Source organism: Saimiri boliviensis, chromosome 2, assembly GCF_048565385.1.
Source record: "Saimiri boliviensis isolate mSaiBol1 chromosome 2, mSaiBol1.pri, whole genome shotgun sequence".
Classification (NCBI taxonomy): Eukaryota; Metazoa; Chordata; class Mammalia; order Primates; family Cebidae; genus Saimiri; species Saimiri boliviensis.
The window spans coordinates 79,982,718-80,003,565 of record NC_133450.1 but is presented as its reverse complement, the minus strand read 5'-3'; the positions used below and the strand labels follow the sequence as shown (position 1 = coordinate 80,003,565).

Below are 20,848 nucleotides of genomic sequence, written 5' to 3'. Positions count from 1 at the left end.
AGTCGCCCAGGGGCCTTGGTCTCTTGGCGGTGGACCATTTAGAGCAGGCGTCCCCAAACTTTTTACACAGGGGGCCAGTTCACTGTCCCTCAGACCATTGGAGGGCCACCACATACTGTGCTCCTCTCAGTGACCACCAATGAAAGAGGTGCCCCTTCCTGAAGTGTGGCGGAGGCAGGGTGGGGTGGGGGTGGATAAATGGCCTCAGGGGGCTGCATGCGGCCCCCGGGCTGTAGTTTGGGGACACCTGCTTTAGAGCAAATCCCAGACTCAGAAGGAGGATATGTGTGCAGTCATGCTGGAAATGGATAGGTCAAACGTCCCAAGGGTTAACTCTGAACTCAGTTGACTATATGGAATTTATTAGTGAAATTCATAAAAAGTAAGTATTTTCTATCCTTTAAAACAGGATATTCTTTTAGCTAAATTTGTTAACCTTAAATAGCCTCTCTTCTTCTTATACACCTTTAGTCAATATTTACTTGTTTACTTTAATTTTCTTTAATCTTTTTTGTTTTACTGTTGTGTTTTTCATTATTTTTGTCTATTCTGAATTTTTAGTTTGCTGTTGTATCTTTTTTATTTTATACTACATTATTGCTGTTTCTCTAAATTGTATGTGTTTGCTTTACATGTGTGATTTCAATTTTCTTCACACTTTATCTTTCTTTTGCCAGTAAAGTGCAGGCATGAAGTGACCAGCTATAGGGAAGTCTCTAGCCTAACTGAGAGTATTGGACTCTGTGTCCTTCCAAATAGCTCACTCAGTAATAGCCCTCTAAGTTTTCCACTGAACATTTCTTTTTCTTTCCAATGATGAAATGTCAGCTTAAAATATACCAAGCTAATTGTAGAGATTCACCTGTCAACTTCATTTTTTCTCACTTTTACCCCATATCTCCAAGAGGATAATATGTATTTTTAATGGAATTCACTTTGAGACAGAATGGTGCTATCTCCTTACAGTATTTGCCCAAACTTTCTAAGTGCTTCCTGATCAACATTTAGTTTTTACTTCTTAACGACTGCTAAATATTGCCTAGGACTTGCACACAAATCATGGCCAATTGAGGAAAACACAGGGGGGAAGTTGTTCCGAATAGCCTTCTACTCCATCTTTAACCTTCCTCTGACATTGTAAGTGTTCCTTTCCCATGATCTCCATCCCATTATTATTCTCAGACCACTCTGATAACTGGAAAAATGACCCCCTCAGCTTGAGTCTCTTTTTCTGTATTTCTTCCTTATGAAACTCTTTCACATTGCTTTTCTTGAAATGCACCTGTCTTCTCAGCTGCCTCCATGGGTTCCCAGTGGCCTGTGGAATAAAGTTCTAACTCCTCAGCCTGTCATTCAAGGTTTCTGGGTTGTCCCAAGCATTCTTTTCCAAAAAGGTCTCAGATTTTCTTCTTTCCATTAGAAGAAACCACCAAATTGAAGGGTTGCTATTCTTCAATTTATGACTCAAACATTTCCACAGTAGTTTCTGCACTTATATGCTTTGTTTTTTTAAAATACATTTTTCTCCATTGGCAAATGTCCATATGCTATTCTCGTTGAAGTTAGTTTCCCATCTTTTGGCTTCCCTAGATGAAAATAACCAACATTTGTATGATCTTCTCTGGATAAGTATTATTTTATGAAATTAATGTGAGCTTTGATTCTAGATGAATCTCAGTTAAAATCCTGGCTTTGCTACAGAATAATTATTTCACCTAAGTAAGTGATTTAACTTTTTGAGCCTTGTTTTCAGCTCTCTAAAATGAGGATACTATAACCTATCTCACACAGTTATTGTAAAGAATGAATGACATGAAGTCCAAAGTAATGAGATCTTCTTGGATTGAAGAAGCTTGAGGATCTCATTGAGTGTTTGAGGAGAAAGAGGAGCTGGGAAGGGAACGTCTGTTATGTTAAAGGTTGCAGAGAGAGGTGCACGTGTGTGTGTGCATGTGCATGCATGCACACACACACACACGAGAAGCTTCAACTCCTAAAGCTGAAATTCTTACTTGATACAGTCAGGTTTTCTAGCTTGTCTGATCCTATCTGGATTTAAGGGGCTTTTTACATATAAAGATACACTTCTTTTTTGTCTGGGAAATACCAAAGTCATTCTAGACAGAAGATCTTGAAAACAAGTCAATTTGCAAAACCCCCTTTTAATAACTAAGGTCTATTTGTATCTGGAGTAAATTCAAACTATGAAAATATACTGATAATCAGTATATTACATACCTAAAATTTAAAACAATAAAATATTAAATTAAACAAGCCTTGAAAATGATGTTAAGTAAGCAATTCCAGCATGTACAGGGAAATTGAGGGGACAAGAGGCTTCTTAAGGAAAATGTAAGAGGCTAGCAGTTAACAATAGGTTTGTGAAATCAAAGCATTCGTCAGCACAAGGAAAATGAGGATGACTTTTACCTGGTTATTTCAATTTTGCAGTGGGGGCTATGCGATGAAAGGAATTCAGCCAATGTGCCACAATTTACACGAACACAGTCATCCCCAGGGCAGCACCATGTGTCTAAAGCTATAAAGGCAGAGGGAAGCCTGAAACACCTAGAAAGACAGTAGTATTTCAAGTGAAGACTAGTCTGGCGTGAGAGCAGATTTTTACATTAAATCATACTGCTCTCTGATCTTTCTATGTTTATGTCACTTCAGGTTGAATAAATCAGATTGGAAAAGACAATACCACGTTTTAAAACTATGATTTATTCTTCATAGGATGTATTAAGAATGTGGAGATTTTCCTATTTTCCTTCTCTTTCTTCATAAAAATTGAGGTGTCAGAGAGACTTTCAACTTCCTTATCCTAGGGAACCTAGAGAGACTTCTCATCAGCTGAGAGGAGAAGGGAGAAAGAGGCAAAGTGACAAAACATCAGAGACTGTGGCTGTGTGGGGACAGTTCATCATTATATTTGAGGCATTTAAAAAGTATTAAGTATTTATATGCTCTGTGTGTCAGAGCCATAAAAATGTTACCTATATGCATACTCATATATATATATATATAGTGTGCTATAGTAATTTTAGTTTCTTAAAACTAAATGTGTTATTGTCTAGTGTGTGCTAGTTTATCAGTATTATTTTAAATACTGAAAACAACTCTACAAAGTAGATCTGATTTCAACTTCAGAGATGTAGAAGCTAAGCTCAGGGAGCTTTAGTCCCTTAATGAAGCCAGCTCCAAGTGGCAGAGTCATAGTTCTGAGGTCGATCTGATTCAAAACAAAACAAAACAAAACAAAGAACACTTTGCACAACACTGACTCATCCAGAATTTAAATAGTGCAAACTTATAAACGTCATGTGTATCAGGAAATTTTGTGATTCTTTTTAGTCAATATTTTAGGTTTAATGATTATCATGTGGACTAGTATATTACTGGCTTGTAAATTGTCTAATCTTTGGATGTTGACTGAAACTATTCTCTTTAATTTCTGTTTTCCTAATGACTCTAGTTCATGCAAACACCAAAGTCACCAGGCTGCTCTATTACTGCTACTGAAGCACCTGGCTCTTGCTAGCATGTGGTGACAGCAACATTCCAGAGATCAGGCATTGTTTTCAGTTTAGCTAACAATAAACTCAAAATTATCAAAACAATAATAAATGATACAGTAGTTGGCTCCTGTTGTAAGCAGTGCTGAATCCTAATGACTGAGACTGAAGGCCAGAGAGTTCCTTTACTTGGGCTATGCATTGTGATAATTCAGCAGTCTCTGGCTGGAACTGGGGAAAATATCCATAAATCTGAAGCCAGGTAGATAGTAAAAAAGGCCAAAAAGGCGAGGGCCAGCATCAGCGAAAGAAAGCTGAGCGATGAAGCTAGAATAGAGCAAAGACCCTAGAGACAAAAACAAAGTCATCTTGTAGGGCACAATAGGATAACACTGCTATGTGTGCAAGCTGTCATGGACATACCACATCTCCTTCAGGTCCTCAAATTGCCAGGGCAGACATGTACCTCGGAACAAACCGTATGCCCTCCTTGTTTGATTTTCCCCATTCATTACAGTCAAATTATTTTGTGAGTAGAGACACACCCTTTACGTACATACTGATGAGATGAATATATAATATATACTCTAAAATAATTCATCCTTTTTAGGATGGGTGTCATTAATTTTAATGCTTGTCTTTATAGAACAAACATCCTTCATCTTCCTTACACTGAAAGGCAGTTCTCCCAACCTCTCTCAGAAACATGTATCCATTTATGTTTTCAATTTACTTTGTGCTATTTTTCAAAAAGTCAGGTCAAGACCTAATTTCTGAAACAATCTTAACAGTGCTTTTTTTGTTCACTGGTGGCTTATATGATTAAGGAATCCATCAGGATTTTTTTGTTGTTTTTTTTTTATAGCATCTCTTTTGCTGATATCTCATTCTCTGTGCTGTGCAATTCAGCATCTTGAATAAAATTTCATGACAAGAAATGTTATGCTTTGGAAAATGGCAGCTTCATCTCAACAGCTGTATAATTTCTTAGAATTTGTGCTTTCTTATTGTGAACTTCAATCATCTAAATATTAAAAAGTGTTCAAACACTTGTAATACAACATCTACCTGAGATGTAACAAGGTTCCATAGTTTTCTTTTGGCCATAACAATGGTATCCAAACATTAAAGTCATTCCTTTAAAAATCTCAAATAATTCATCAGTAGATAAATGGGGCTGGAAAGTTGACAATGAAGTTATTACATTACTGAATAAACCGCTTTGGTAGGAATATTATGGTAGTTACTAAGATATGAGAAAAGAAGACTGAAAACATGACATGACCGTAGATCCTCTACTTTTAGAATGCCAGTAGAGAGCAATTCAGTTCAAGGCATATAAAATGAAAATCTTTTTAAATCCTCCATTTACTAGCTGCCTACATGGCTTGCAGCAGACTTAGGAAGGAAGATAGACATTTAAAGGGGTAGTAAATGGACAGAGGAAATGAACTTCTCATTAAGTTAAACGACATTCATTTAGTATGACTGCTAATGGAGCTAGGACGTGTGGAATGAGGAATGACTATGATATCCCTCCTTTTAGAGCTCACGTATTAAAGTAACACTTAGGTGGAAAACAGAATAATTTTACAGTGGAACAGACAACCGCCGTGATGTGTGGATTGAAGAACTGTCTGTAAGACTACAGTCTATATCTTAATATTTTCCTCGATTTCAGATATTGTCTTAGACCATATATTCAACAAATAACCCAAACACTGAATAACATCTAAAAATATGTTAAATTTTCTGTAAATGAAAAAAGGTCTACAGTACCATAAATTGTCAGTGCCTAGGATTGACCTCCCTGAAAGTAATCTATTGGTTTGAAGTAATTCTATTATATGCCTGCAAGAAAGGAAATTCTAGATAGGGGAAAAGACTGAGTGTGAAATGTACCTAACATTAAATGTAATTTTTAATATGTCTTTTAGAATGCATTACCCTAATTGAAATAGATTAGCTAAAATGGTCTCAAATGACTACGACCCTTGACTAATAAAAAATGAATTAAGCATATATATACTTAGTATTAACAATGTGAATTGAATTATTTATATTGGTATATTTGAAAAATTTCTATTAAATTTGTTTTTTATTCACTCATTTATTCATGAATTAATTTTCTTAATTATTTTAACAAATATTTTAGGTAACTTATAAAACTGTATGTCTAACTTCAAAATTTTAATTACCAAAAGACAAAGAAAATATAGAACAGGAAAAAAATAATTTGCATAATTAATTCTTAAAAAGTGACATAGAGCTTCCAAGGGCCTGAGTAAAAGAGAAGAGATAAAATTGATTATATAACTTTTATTCTTAATGAGAAAAAAAAGCTTGATCAGGTTTTTAGGAGAAACATTTTTCCTTTGGACACTGGTATGAATTATAGTTCTTGAGTGCATCTTCTCAAATGGTTATTGAGTAATGTATTGGTAAATACCATTAACTATGTAAACATGGCAAATGCAGTGCCACAGTCCTCGCCCTGAGATCACTCTTCCTTAGTGACACTTATATTTGTCCTATGTCTCCCGTCTTCAGAACAAGGTATCAAGGTCTCTTGCATATGCCCTCTCTCCTTTTCTAGCCCTTCCTGAAAAATGGGGTCTTTATCCAATGGTTATATTGCAGCACATGAAATACATGCTAAATTTTTAAATGATAAAATGACATGAGAGAGTTGTGAAATCTCTTCCTGGCTACAAATTGTTGCTTTTGCTATACACTATTATTAAATTCATATAGCTTTTACATTATGAATAGTAGATTTCTAGAAAATCAGAAATACATTTATGGTAGAGAGAGGCATTAGGTAAACTGGGTTAGCAGCTTGGAAGGAAAGCTGGTTGTGAAGTAGGGGAGCACAACAAGCAGGAACACAGAAAGACAGTCTGGAGTCCAGTCTGACTCTTACCACCTTCAGCCTCAATAAGGCTGGTGACCTGTGGAATTAGCTAATGTCTTTTTACAGTTTTCCATGCGTTTCTGGATCACAACTTGGAGGAGCTGAGGGAAAATAATTTGGAGGTAGCCACAGTAGTTGTGCGTTTGGGTTCTGTCACGTCAATAAAGTGAGCTAGTAGATCAGCAAAAGTCTACGTAAGCAGCCACAGTGCCTACTGTCCTGCACTAGCCTTTAGAGAATAAAATTTATTGTTTCTTCACTTCTGCTTTCCAAATCCTGTAGACAAGGTAAATGGCCAATTCTAAACCAGTGTTATACCGGTAAGAAAAGTTTGGGATACTTAGTTGCAGTTCAGGTAAATTAGCACAGAGAAAGCCATTACACAGTATTCCATTCTTTCTTAACATAGCATCTAAAAACAACTGTGTTGTTTGTTATTAATCTCTTCACTAACCCTCTTCTAAAATAAGATACAAAGTCCTTTTGTCAGTCTTTGGGAGATGTTCATTAATCTTCTATATAAACATATTTGGATTTAATTACTGAGGTATAAAGTTAACTACTATTAACATACCTTATAGAAAATGGAAAAGGAGAAGACAAATGATTAATATATTCCCAATATATTCACAATAATGACAATTTGTTTATGTCAAAACATAGAAGACAATAACTATTGCGGTTCTCATTTCTATTACGGGTCACATGGTCATAGCTGGTATTTAAAACTATCTTTTTTCACTATCCATTTCATGTTCCCTTTGTTTCTAGCAAGGGCCTCAGATGTTAATGGTTTATTGCCTGATGTGGTAACCGAAGACTTAATTCCAGAAAGATATATAGACCTTTGACAGTCTAACATTTATTGCATTGCATGGTTCTACATTAACTTTCACCATAAGACATGGAATTATTAAGATGTTCCTCAGTGTATCACCTGAAGGGACAATTTAACTTCTCTTTTGAAAGTCAAGATCCATCAATCTAGCTGGCAAGGTAACCCCCTTCTTTGTTTATTGATTCATTGGCATAAGAATCTCAAAGTAGCCTGGTGGCACTATCAACTTTCAGTTTGAATGAAACCATGGCTGTGGGACTCTTCCCTTGGGAAATAAGGTCTTTGGACTAGCAGACCCAGACTTGCGGGTTTGGGGTGAAAATATCTTCTTAGCTCATCACTAGGAATGAGAGGAGAAACTCCATTTTATCCTAAGTTTCCAGAAATATTAACATATACCTAAATATTTTATTTCTGAGAGGTATTTTTATATAACTATATGGATGTATATAGATTATATATATTTTCATGTTTTTACAAATTTAAACACTGTGTAACAACTCCTAACATCAAAATATAGAACCCTTTTCATGACTTTTTCTTTCCTCAAAAGTTTTCCTATGTCCCCTTTCTGCCAATTCCCTTAAACCCTGACCCCAGGCAGCCATTTATCTATTTTATGTCAATATAGATTATATTCGTATTTTGTGTAATTTCATAAAAATGGATCATAGACCATTTACTGATTGGTATCTGACCTTTTTCAGTCAGGAAGATTTTTTTAAAAGATGTATTCATGGTTTTGTATATATGTTAGAAGTTCATGCTTTTGAGTATTCTCAAAATATGTCATAATTTATTCATTTCTCAGTTTATTAACATTTATGTAGTTTTCAGTTTTTGGCTATTACAGAATGTTGCTATGAACATTTTTGTACAAGTCTTGTATAGACATAGGGTTCATTTCTGCTCATATGTTTCAGTAAATACCTAGGAATAGAATTTCTAGGTCACATGTAGGGCATACATTTAACTTTATAAGGAGCTACCAAACTTTCTTCAAAAGCAGCTTATTATTTTACATTCCTACAAAAATTTTATGAGAGTTTCAATTTTTCCATATATCTTCCATATCTTCACTGACACTTGCTATTATCAGTCTTTTTCGTTTCATCTATATTAACAGTTTGTCAATGATCATTCATTGTGATTTTAATTTTCATTTCCCCATCCCTAATGATGTTGAATGTATTTTCTGTGTTTGTTGATCATTTGAGTGCCTCCTTTTGTGATGTGTACGGTCAAATATTTTAGTTATTTTTTAATTTGCTACTTTTTATTACTAAGTTGAAAGAATAATTTATATGTTTTGGATGCCAGCTTATTGTTATATAAAGAGATTGTTATTTGTTTCTTCATCATTTTGCTTGACTTTTCAATTACTTAGCCAGGGAATTAAAAAGAAGTTTTCAAGTTCACTTTATCAAATTTATGCTTCATGATTTTTTTGCTTTTATCTGAATAATCTGACTATTGTAATCTCACAAAGATTTTCTCCTATATTTTCTTCTAGAAGTATTAGAGATTTAGTTTCACATTAGCTATATTTTTAGAAAATTTTTGTTTATGGTATAAGGTAACTATTAAAGTTCATTTTTTTCCATGAAGATATTTAGTTTTTTCTAGCACTATGGAACAAACACATTTTTCTTATTTTGTCCAATATTAATATAACCAATCCAGTATTTTTATTTTGATTGTACACACTTATTTTCTTTCTTTTATTTTCAACTTATTGTATCCTTCTTTTTAAAGTATATTTCTTCTAGACAGAATATAGCTGGTCTTGCATTTTGAGCTAGTCTAACAATATATGCATTTTGATCACAATATTTAGTCTAATAATTAAATTTTTAAAATGGCATTTAAAAACCATACAAATATATAAAACATAAAAAATAAGAAATATTTAGGAATAAATTTAATAAGCAGCTTTAAGAAAAGCTACACTGACAAAACAGTAGTAGGCCTGCTAATTCTTAAGGCTAAACGCTATTTCTGCAGGATAAAATGAAACAAATGGTCAAATTGATAATATCTTATTTTCTATGGAAATAGAGAATATTTACTTTTCATTTATTCATTCCACAAATACTATTTGACAGCCTAGTAAAAACTGTGTTTGCATAGAATTGAGAATAAAGAAATGCTTTAGATATGGTCCCTGATCTGAAGGAATGTACTGTTCATGGAAAAGATACATAATAAGACATTTATGAAGTACTATATCAGGTTATGCTAAGTTATGCAGTGGTAAAACAGTAACCCCAAAATCCAAGTGGCTTTACATAACACATTTGTATTTTACTTATTTGTATTAACTTACTCATTGCCTGCTTTCTTTCTGAGTATCTCTACAAGGCACGTATTCTCCATACATTAGTTTCTTGTTCCATCTGCTTCCATTTTGTAACAATCCCACATCAACAGGTAATTTCAGGATCTTCATGGCTAGGGAATAGAAAGCTGGGGAATAGGGTATCTATTCTATCAGGAAGTGACATTTGTCAGTTCTAGCCGTATTTCATTGCCCAAGCAAGTTGTATAGCCATGCTTAATTTTGCCTCAGGATTATACAACCACTCTGTGTGACTATAAATAGAGAATTTCATGTTAGTGAAAAGTGCTGGTTTCTACTGAATGCTGTATAATAGAGGTATGCTCAAAGAAGTATTACTCACTAGTCAGTAACAATGACCACTGCTTGTTTTTTCTTATAGTTATGGATTGGAAAAGAAGGTTAAGTCCTGACATATATAGTAAAGAAGAAGATAAAAATTAAAATGAGAATCTTGCTGTGCAGTTTAAGCTCCAATCCATACAATGAAAATATGAATTGTGCACCTATTTGGGAAAAGTTCTATGTGAAGTACAGTATAAATAGGCATACTTCTGACCTTAAAGATCTTATAATGGAGGAGATGAGGCAAACCTAAAGAAATGCAGTAAAAGCTGATTAATCTGATAACTTATGGACTGGAAATCTTTATAACATATATATATATATATATATATATATATATATATATATATATATATATATATATAAAATAATGATAACCTTGGAACTCTGCAAAACCCTAAAGTGTTTTCAGAATCATTAAAGGAAATTAAATTATTTTCAGTCTAGGTTAAGTTTGAGCATATTATTGAATTTTAATACTAGACAATTGGCCATTCATGCATGGGATATACTTCTTATTTTTAGTAACTTGAACCAATGATGAACTAGAGTACACCATTCTCTGATTATTTGTAAACAAAATTAGAGAAACAGATAAACATTTGCTTCCAGCAACATCTGCACAGAATTGCTTATGTGTATTGAGCAATCATAGTGATTTAAAATGAGAGTAAAATGGAAGTACATTAAGTAGGGGTTTATGTAAAAAGGCTATCTGAAGAGTATGTTTTGCAGGAGAGGCGAGAGGTGTTTTGGTGTATAGGAAGATGAAAGTGGGGTAAAGCATCTCAAGAAAAGAAATGAGATGGTTTAGAAACAGATGTGTGACCTTGATCACGTTCGTTGTTTTTGCATGTCTGGAAAGGGCTATATGATGGAAAGTAGGAAGGGGAAGAAAGTTCCATTAATAATCAAAGTTTATCAAAAGGGTTATTTTATGTGGTTTAGAGTGCAAATTCAAGTCCATTCAGTTTCTTAAAAGCAGGCTTGGAGATGGTTCCTGGATTCGTTTGTAAGGTACGTTGTACAAGGAAAAGCTGCCAAGATGAATGGTGCTGGAGAACAGACATCAATGGCCAGGAGCTGGCAGAAAGGAATGTAAATCCTAGACTATAGGGAACAATCAGTAGATTGGGCGTGCCTTCGTTTCTGTCCAATGTACACTCTTTTCACCATTCCGGTGATCACATTCATGGCAATAACATCAGCTATCCTCTGTATGCTTATGTAATAATGCTTATGTGAAACAGAGAAAGGGCACAACAATAATGCTTATGTGCACCTGGAGACTGCCTAACTTGGAATGCCAGCTAGAGCACTAGCTATCTGTGACATTAAGCAAATTGTAAAACTTTACTGAGTTTCAGATTAGTTTCATAATTTAAAAAAAGATAATTATATGTTCTAAACCACCAATTATATTGTACAGATTAAATGAGTTAACAGACATAAAATATTGATAACAGTACCTGGCATATACTAAATAATCAATACATGTTTGTTGTTATTATATGTCTACCAATATCTATTTTTTTAAGACAAAAATTTGTATGTCTATCTGCATTTCGGCGCTCTCCATTTTGATACCCAAGAGAAACCCCAAGTTCAACAAGATAGACTCATCCTCTCTTTACCCAGACCCACTCTTGTGCTGCATTCCCTTTTAATTAAGCCTACTGAAAGTATCTCCAATATGTCCATCATTGTTTCTCCACATGGTTTGCGTATATAAAGTGTATGACAAAATATATTAATATCTGAACATTTCATATGAATAGAGACTCTCTGAGGGCAATAAAGGAGTTGAATTTTGAGCATGACTCCGTCCTAAACTTAGGTAGAAATGCAGTTGGAAATTTGAGGGAAAAGAAATATTGGCATGAAAATCAGTCTCAGTTGTTGATATTACTTAAGAGCTGCTTTCCTTAGCAAATGCTTTAAATTAACAAAGCATAAAGTTCGAAAATGCAGGTTTTTCTACGAGCAATTATTTCTTGCTTTTGAAAATTTCCACACTTCAGTGATTTTGTCTTCCACTCCCATTGAAGACCAAAACTATGTTATGACAAAGAAAGAAGATAAAACTCTCATCCATTAAGGAATCAAAGCATCTGCTTGGCTTATATTACCAAAGATAAGAGATTACATCTAGAAAGATTCTTAAAGGACACAAGTTGACATAATTTTATAGAAGAATAAAAGGGCATAATTTCATGGATGGATGATAAAAGCACGGGGGAAGAAGAGAATATTTTAGGTGAAAAAATGACATAAAAAGAATTAGTGATGGGTCAAAACAATATAAGGTATCAACATTTCTTGCATAATCATTCAATAAAAATGTCAACAAGCAAAATGCTGGCTGGTAGTAATACAACCAAAATGGGTAATTTAAGTGAAGGAAGTAGTCTAACTGAGCTCAACATGACTATTAACACTTATTTACTGGTCTCAGTGGAATAAAATACTGAAAGATAAGAGCTTGAAGTGAATAAAATCATATCCAATTTACAATCAAATGAAAAGATGATGGGCTCACAGCCAAAAAATCTCCTCAATTACGCTTCTTTTCAATGCCTATAGTTTAACCAGCTGGATTTTTATTTAAAAATTTTAAAAATATATTATTCAATCTTTTAAAAAGCATGATTTTCCCTTTAATGGGTAATTTGTTTCTTTTTATAAAATAAAAGTCAGCAAAAACTGGTGTTCTGCACACATGGAGGTATAATAAAACTGGCACAGTGAAATGAAAGGTGCCAGCCCTGATCTCAGAGACATGACATCCTATGAAGAAATATGTGGCAAATGGGATATAAAGACATATAGGTCATGAGCAGGCAGCTCAGTGGACTTACCTTTGAATTCAAAGGTTTGCCAGTCAACTTAGATGATTACTGATAATTGAGTTTCTATGCTTAATATGGTACAATGATTTTGAGGATAAATCCTCAATAAATGGGTAGCTTAAGGTTAAATTGTTTCAGTTAAGTAGTTCTCTTGCCATATACTAATATATGCACTGCAATTTCCTAAAATTTTCATTTCTAAATGTATAAAAATAATTTTAACTTCTGGAATTCAAAGAAGTAAGCTTACCTGGAAGATTCTCTGAAAGATTCTCTTTCAGCACAATGGTGAATAAATTGAATGTTGCTATAGTAGGAAACATGTTTTATCTTTCACTCTTCTTTTCATAAATATAAATTTAATATATTTATATAATACATACATGTATAATATAAATATACATGATGTGCCTATTTGGTACATTCATTATGAAGGGACAATTTAATAGGTTAAAGTACTGATTTTTTTTAACATATCAAACAATTAAACATAATGTCTCATCTTCATACATGTAAATGAAGGTGAAAAACTGTATATCTACAGATAGTCCAATGTAATCAATGAAGATTTATATGCCTCCCTTAGCAAATTTGAATGCTCCAAATGCCATAGACTGAAGGGCAGTGTTCATCTTCACTGCCTCACTCATTGGACAACCACTGAGATATTTCTAGAAAAAAAATATTATAAACTTACAAATAATTATTATGAAACAGTAAACTATGAAGAAAAGTAGAGGAGAAACACATTTAATTGGAGGAAATGAGCAATGGCTCTGTTGAGATGATGGCATTTAAGAAGGGCTTTGAGGCCAGGCATGGTGGCTCACGCCTGTAATCCCAGCACTTTGGGAGGCTGAGGCGGGCAGATCATGAGGTCAAGAGATTGAAACCATCCTGGCCAACATGGTGAAACCCTGTCTCTAATGAAAAATACAAAAATCAGCTGGATGTGGTGGTGCACGCCTGTAGTCCAGGCTACTTCTGAGGCTGAGGCAGAAGAATTGCTTGAACCCAGGAGGCGGAGGTTGCTCTGAGCCGAGAACAAGCCACTGCACTCTAGCCTGGTAACACAGCAAGACACGGTCTCAAAAAAAAAAAAAAAAAAAAAAAAAAAAAAAAAAAAAGAAGGGCTTTGAAAGATAAGTAGAAATGACCCATAAGATGGGGTGTTTCAAAAACTGTAACAGCACAAGAAAATTAAAAAGATGGTAAATAATGAGATGAATAGGAAATAGGGCATACAGTTCTAAACAAAAAATACTAAATAGGGAAATGGGTAGATAAGTGTGGGTAGATTGGCTTAATAGGGTAAGACACTTAATGACAGACTACGGCTTTTGTATGCCTATCATGTAAAACATACTTCTTTTGTCATGAAATTTGCCCTAAACCATATACTCTCAAAGTAACTTTTGAGTAAAAATGGTTCAGGTGTCAGAGATTTTATTGAAAAACTAGGAGATAATGTATAATCAGGTTTCCATGAGTTATTAGTCTTCTTAAATGCATTCAGGTGAATTATTTCTTTCCCTGGTCAGTGTCTATTTTTGTACCAGTACCATGCTATTTTGATTACTGTAGTCTTACAGTATAGTTTGAAGTTGGGAACGTGATGTCTTTGGCTTTGTTCTTTTTGTTTATGATTGTTTTGGCTATTTGTGCTCCATTTTTGTTCCATATGAATTTTGTAATAGTTCTTTTCTAATTCTGTGAAAAATGACATTGGTAATTTGATATAAATTACATTGAATCTGTTGATTGCTTTGGGCAATATGGACATTTTAACAATATTGATTCTTCCAATTCATTATCATGGAATGTGTTCCCATTTGTTTGTGTCATCTATGATTTCTTTCAGCAGTGTTTTGTAGTTCCCCTTATAGAGACGATTTACCTCCTTGTTTAAGTGTATTGCTAGGTCAGCCATTGTAAATGAAATGTTTCTCCACATCCTCTCCAGCATTTATTGTCTCCAGACTTTTTGATGATCGCCAGTCTAACTGTCATGAGATGGTATTTCAATGTGGTTTTGATTTGCATTTCTCTAATGACCAGTGATGATGAGCATTTTTTCATATGTTTGTTGGCCACATAAATGTCTTCTTTTGAAAAGTGTCTGTTCATATCTTTCACCCACTTTTTGATGGGATTTCTTCTTGTAAATTTGTTTTAGTTCTTTGCAGATTCTGGATATTAGCCCTTTGACAGATGGTAGATTGCAAAAATTTTTTCCAGTTCTGTTGGTTGCCAGTTCATTCTAATGATTGTTTCTTTTGCCATGCAGAAGCTCATAAGTTTAATTAGATCCCATTTGTCTATTTTGGCTTTTGTTGCCATTGCTTTTGGTGTTTTGGTCATGAAGTTCTTGCCTATGCCTTTGTCCTGAATGGGATTGCCTAGGTTTTCTTCTCGGGTTTTTATGGTGTTAGGTCTGATGTTTAAATCTTTAATCCATCTGGAGTTACACTGTTGGTAGGAGTGTAAATTAGTTGAACCGTTGTGCAAGACAGTGTGGCAATTCCTCAAGGATCCAGAAATAGGAATATCATTTGACCCAGCAATCCGATTACTGGGTATATACTCAAAGGATTATAAATCAATCTTTTATAAAGACACATGCACACGTGTGTTCATTGTGGCACTGTTTACAGTAGCAAAGACTTGGAACCAATTGAAATGCCCATCAAAGATAGACTGGATAAAGAAAATGTGACATATATATACCATGGAATACAATGCAGCCATAAAAAAGGATGAGTTCATCCTTTGCAAGGACATGGATGAATCTGGAAACCATCATTCTCAGCAAACTGACATAAGAACAGAAAACCAAACACCACATGTTCTGACTCATAAGTGGGTACTGAACAATGAGAACACATGGACACAGGGAGAAGAGCATCACACACTGGGGTCTGTTGCAGGGAGAGGGGCTAGGGGAAGTATAGCAGTGGGTGGGGAGTTTGGGGAGGGATAACATTAGGAGAAATACCTAATGTAGGTGATGGGGGGGATGGAGGCAGCAAGCCACCATGGCATGTGTATACCTATGTAACAATCTTGCAAGATCTGCACATGTACCCTAGAACTTAAAACAAATGAAATTACATTCTTGATTCGGTTCTCAGGTTGAATTTTACTTATATATTGAATTGCTACTGCTTTTTATATGCTGATTTTGGAACAGAACAGAGAACCCCAAAATAAAGCTTCACACCTACAACCAACTGGTATTTGACAAAGTCTACAAAAATAAACAATGAGGAAAGAACACTCTGTTCAATAAGTGGTGCTAGGAAAGCTGGCTAGCCATATGCAGAAGAATTAAATTCAACCCCTACCTGTCACCATGTAAAAAAATTAACTCAAGATGAATTAAAGACTTAAACATAAGGTCTAAAACTAAGAATCCTGGAAGAAAACCTAGGGAATGATCTCTGGACATTGGCCTAGGCAAATAATTTCTGATTAAGTCCTCAAAAACAAATGCAACAAAACCAAAAATTGACAATTAGAACCTAATTAAACTAAAGAGCTTCTGCACACCAAAAGAAATTATCAACAGAGTAAACAGACAACTTAGAGAATGGGGAAAAATATTTACAAACTATGTATACGACAAAGGTCTAATATCCAGAATCTAAAAGGACCTGAAACAATGGAACAAACAAAATACAAATAACACCATTAACTTTAGGAGGCCAAGGCAGGAGGATCAATTGAGCTGAGAAATTTAAGACCAGCCTGGGCAACATAGTGAGACTCTGTATTAAAAAAAAAAAAAAAAAAAGACAAACACTTCTCAAAAGAAGACATACACGAAGCTGAGAGACATATTAAAAAATGCTCAACATCTCTATCACTAATCATCAGAGAAATGTAAATTAAAACCACAGTGAGATACCATCTTATACCAGTCAGAATGGTTAATTAGTAAAAATTTTTTAAAGCTTTTTTTTTTTTTTTTTTTTGGGTGATATTGCAGAGAAAAGGGAATGTTTATATACTGTTGGTCAGATTGTTCAGCCCCTGTAGAAAGCAGTTTGGAGATTCCTTAAAGAAATAAAAATAGAATTACCATTTGACCCAGCAATTGCATTACTGGGTATATATCCAAAGAAAAATATTCTATCAAAAAGACACCTGCACTTGCATGTTTATCACAGCATCTTTATTATTCACTATAGCAAAATCTGTCAACAGTGGATTGGATAAAGAAAATTTGCTACATATACATCATGGAATACTATGCAACCATAAAAAGGAATGTAATCATATCCATTGCAGCAACATGGAAGCAATTATTTTACATGAGTTAACACAGAAATAGAAAACCAAACACCACATGTTCTCACTTTTGAGTGCTAGAAATCGGGTACACACAGACATAAAGGTGGCAACAATAGACAGTGGGGACTCTAAAAGGGAGGAGAAAGTGAGAGGAGAAGGATTGAAAAACTGCCAATTGAGGACCTTCTTTACTATTTGGATGACGGGCTCAATACATGCTGTCATTTCAGCATCATGCAGTGTATCCCTGCAACAGATCTGCACATGTTGTTTCAGTGACACCCTTTACAGATACTTAGGAATGCAATTTTTATAAAAGTTTCATTGAAATATCATATGATTCATGTACTATAAAATTTACACTTTTAAGTTATATAATTTTTAGTACATTTAGAGATTTGCTACCCTCATCATTATCTGATTCTAGAACATTTTTATCACACCCAAAAGAAATATCATAACTACTGGCTATCACATATCCATTTTTAGTATTCTCAATCTATGGAAACCACTAATCTGTATTGTCTCTATGACTTTGCCTATTCTGGAAATTTCATATAATAGAATACATGATGGTATTATATTAAATGTAGAATATATGATTAGAATTATGTGGATTTAGATGATATATGGCCATTTGTGTCTGGCTTCTTTCTTAGCATAATATTTTTATATTACATTTCCTTTTATGGTTAAGTAATATTTCACTGAATCAATATTCCACGTTTTATTTATCATTCATTGGTTAATAGACATTTGGGTTTCACTCTTGGTCTATTATAAATGGTGCTGCCGAGAACATTTATTTATCTCTTTCCTCTTTGTCACTTGTGCTTTTGGTGTCATATCTAAGAACTCATTGCCTAACCTAAGGCTACAAAGATTTACTCTTATGTTTTCTTATGAGAGTTTTGTAAGTTAAAAATCTTAAATTTAAGTCTATGATCCATTTCCACTTAAGTTTTCTTGTGAGATCAGGTCCAACTTCACTCTTTTATATATTTTTATCTAGTTGTTCCAGCACCATTGATGAATTGCTGTGGCTCTACAGATGTGATTATGTATTTAATGGTCACCATACCTTGTTTGAGCAGATACTAACTCTTTACCAAATTCTTTCACAAATTTTACATTAAGTATACTATTTTCCAAGGGAAAGTTTATGGGAAACATGGATGGATTAATTTCTTGCATGTAACTTAGGTGGCCTTAGAAACTGACGTAAGAAATTTGGCCTTGTCTCCAATTAGGAAAGAAGACCCTTATTAAAATCCCAAAGATTAATCTTGGTTTTAGCATTTGCTTCTCAGAGAATCAACCTGAGTGATGAGACAGGACCTCTCAGTGGACAGGTTTAGACATGGTCAAGCATAATTAGGAGCCCATCGTCTCTATAGCAGGCACACTCAGAAGATGAGAGGACAGGAAGGCTGCAGCTATGCCTGTCCTGTTTTTCCTTCCAAACTCACCAAGGGTAGAGTGAATGGAAGATTGGAGGGAGACCAGGATTGTAATAATACATGCAGTCTCTTGTGTAAACAGAAATATAAGAGGTGGAGAATAAGCACGTTCCCTAAACCATGTACCAAATACCTCAGGGAAGGTGACAGGCTCTGGTGCATGTCATAATCTTTTCCTGACCACCTCTCCACTCCACCTAACCAGTTATTCAGTCAGAAGAATTTGACACCCATCTCGTTTACCTGATATTTCGATGAGGGATTATCACAAACATGCTGATATAATTAGGCTTTGTGTCCCCACTCATATCACATCTTGAATTATAATCCCCACAATCCCCATGTGTCAAGGGAGAGACCAGGTGGAGATAACTGAATCATGGCAGTGGTTTACCCCTTGCTCCTCTCATGACAGTGAGTGAGTTCTTATGAGAACTGATGGTTTTATAAGTGTTTGGTAGTTCCTCTTGCATTCATTCTCTTTCCTGCTGCTTCATGAAGAAGGTGCCTTGCTTCTCTTTTGCCTTCTGCTGTAATTATAAGTTTCCTGAGGCCTCCCAAGACAGGTTGAACTGTGGTCAATTACAACTTTTTCCTTTATAAATTACCAAGTGTCAGGCAATTTTTGCTGAGATGGAGTATCTCTCTCTTACCCAGGCTGGAGTGCAATGGCACGATCTTTGCTCACTGCAACCTCCTCCTCCTGGGTTCAAGCAATTCTCTTGCCTCAGCCTACTGAGTAGCTGGGATTACAGGTGTGTGCCATCATACCCAGCTAATTTTGGTATTTTAAATAGAGATGGGGTTTCACCATGTTGGCCAGGCTGGTTTCCAACTCCAGATTTCAAATGAGTTGTCCACCTTGGCCTCCCAAAGTGCTGGCATTACAGGTGTGAGTCACTGCATCCAGCAGTTCTTTATTGTAGTGTAAAAATAGATTAATACACATGCTATAATTGCTTCTTCATTGTAATGCTTTCTGTGTAGACAGTCACCACAGTGATGAATCTGTTCTGTCCATTCACCCAATGACCAATTGACCTGCTTGAAGCACGTCATGATGTGCTTAAAGCAAAGGAGAACTTTGTTAGAAAACTTACTTTTTATTTAAACCACTATATGCAAAGAGGACATTATTGCTGACTTTTTGAACTAAATATACTCTAAATTTTGGTTGGAAATTGATGGCAATTTTATTTTTAGCTGAGAATTCACTTCTGGGACCTACAAAATGACATTTTTGGCTTTACTTTATATGAAGCAAAAATAAGTACTTCATTAACATTTGCAAGCAGTGTCTTTGCATCCACCATCTACTGGAAATGACTTGGGAGCCAGAAAATGTGAAATGAATTTCTACCTCTATTACTGACTTCGTGTGCGATCTTAGCAAGAACTCTTAAGTGTCCTGAAGTTACTTCCTCTACCTGTAAAATGGGGACAATGATTCTGTAGATATTTGCTTCATTGCACAGTTTACTATATATTATTTTTAAAAATTTTTTCACTAATGAGGACACACATTGCTCATATGAATAAAATTTGGAAATAAAAATTTCATATAAATGCAAGTTTTTATAAGAAACATTGTATTTCTGAAGCTTTGTTACAAAATATAACAAATCACTCTTTTACAATTTCAAAATGTTAATGTGTTCACATTAAAAATTACTGATTTTAAGCACATAATGGCAATTGGTAAATTACATTTTTAGCAACTTGGCTGTCTCATGAAACAGATGTATTCTTATTTCCAAAATTTCAGTGCAGATCGCTTTTAAATAATTTCTAGGTTGCAGCAGACTTTTGTTATGTTTGATTTTGTGTTTGAGAACAGCATAATACCCAAGCCCACATAATAACGTGGTAGCCATTTTACAGTTCTACAGTGTAAAACCCATTAAAACAGACACATTTGGAGGTGGTTTTAGGATCTCTAAACATTTTTTAATTTAAAAAATAAGCTATTTTATGTCTTCTTTAGATAGCAAGCCCATCATTTCAACTACTGAAAAGATTCCAAGTTTGCACACATTTTAAGAAACACATCTGTCACACGACCAGGGTGCACTCTACTCTCAAGTCACGAAATGAAAACATTTCAGATTGCTTGCTGGATCCTTCAGAGGAGAGTCTCTTTAGATGCAGTATATAGCTCTATTTCTTTCAAGTCAACTTTCATTATAAAGATACCCAGTGTAAAAAAGAAAAGCTCTTGGTTATTTTCTCGACCATATTGTACCATTTATGCATTGAAACTAAAGAGGCTTATTTTGGCTCCACTTTCATTTTATGA

At 34.6% G+C, this 20,848-nt stretch overlaps 1 long non-coding RNA gene across 1 annotated transcript in view; it reads left to right on the top strand.

Annotated features, from left to right (window-relative positions):
• Positions 1-20,848, top strand: part of LOC141582679 (uncharacterized) — a 205,846-nt gene that overhangs the window by 132,677 nt on the left and 52,321 nt on the right. The window lies entirely within an intron of this gene.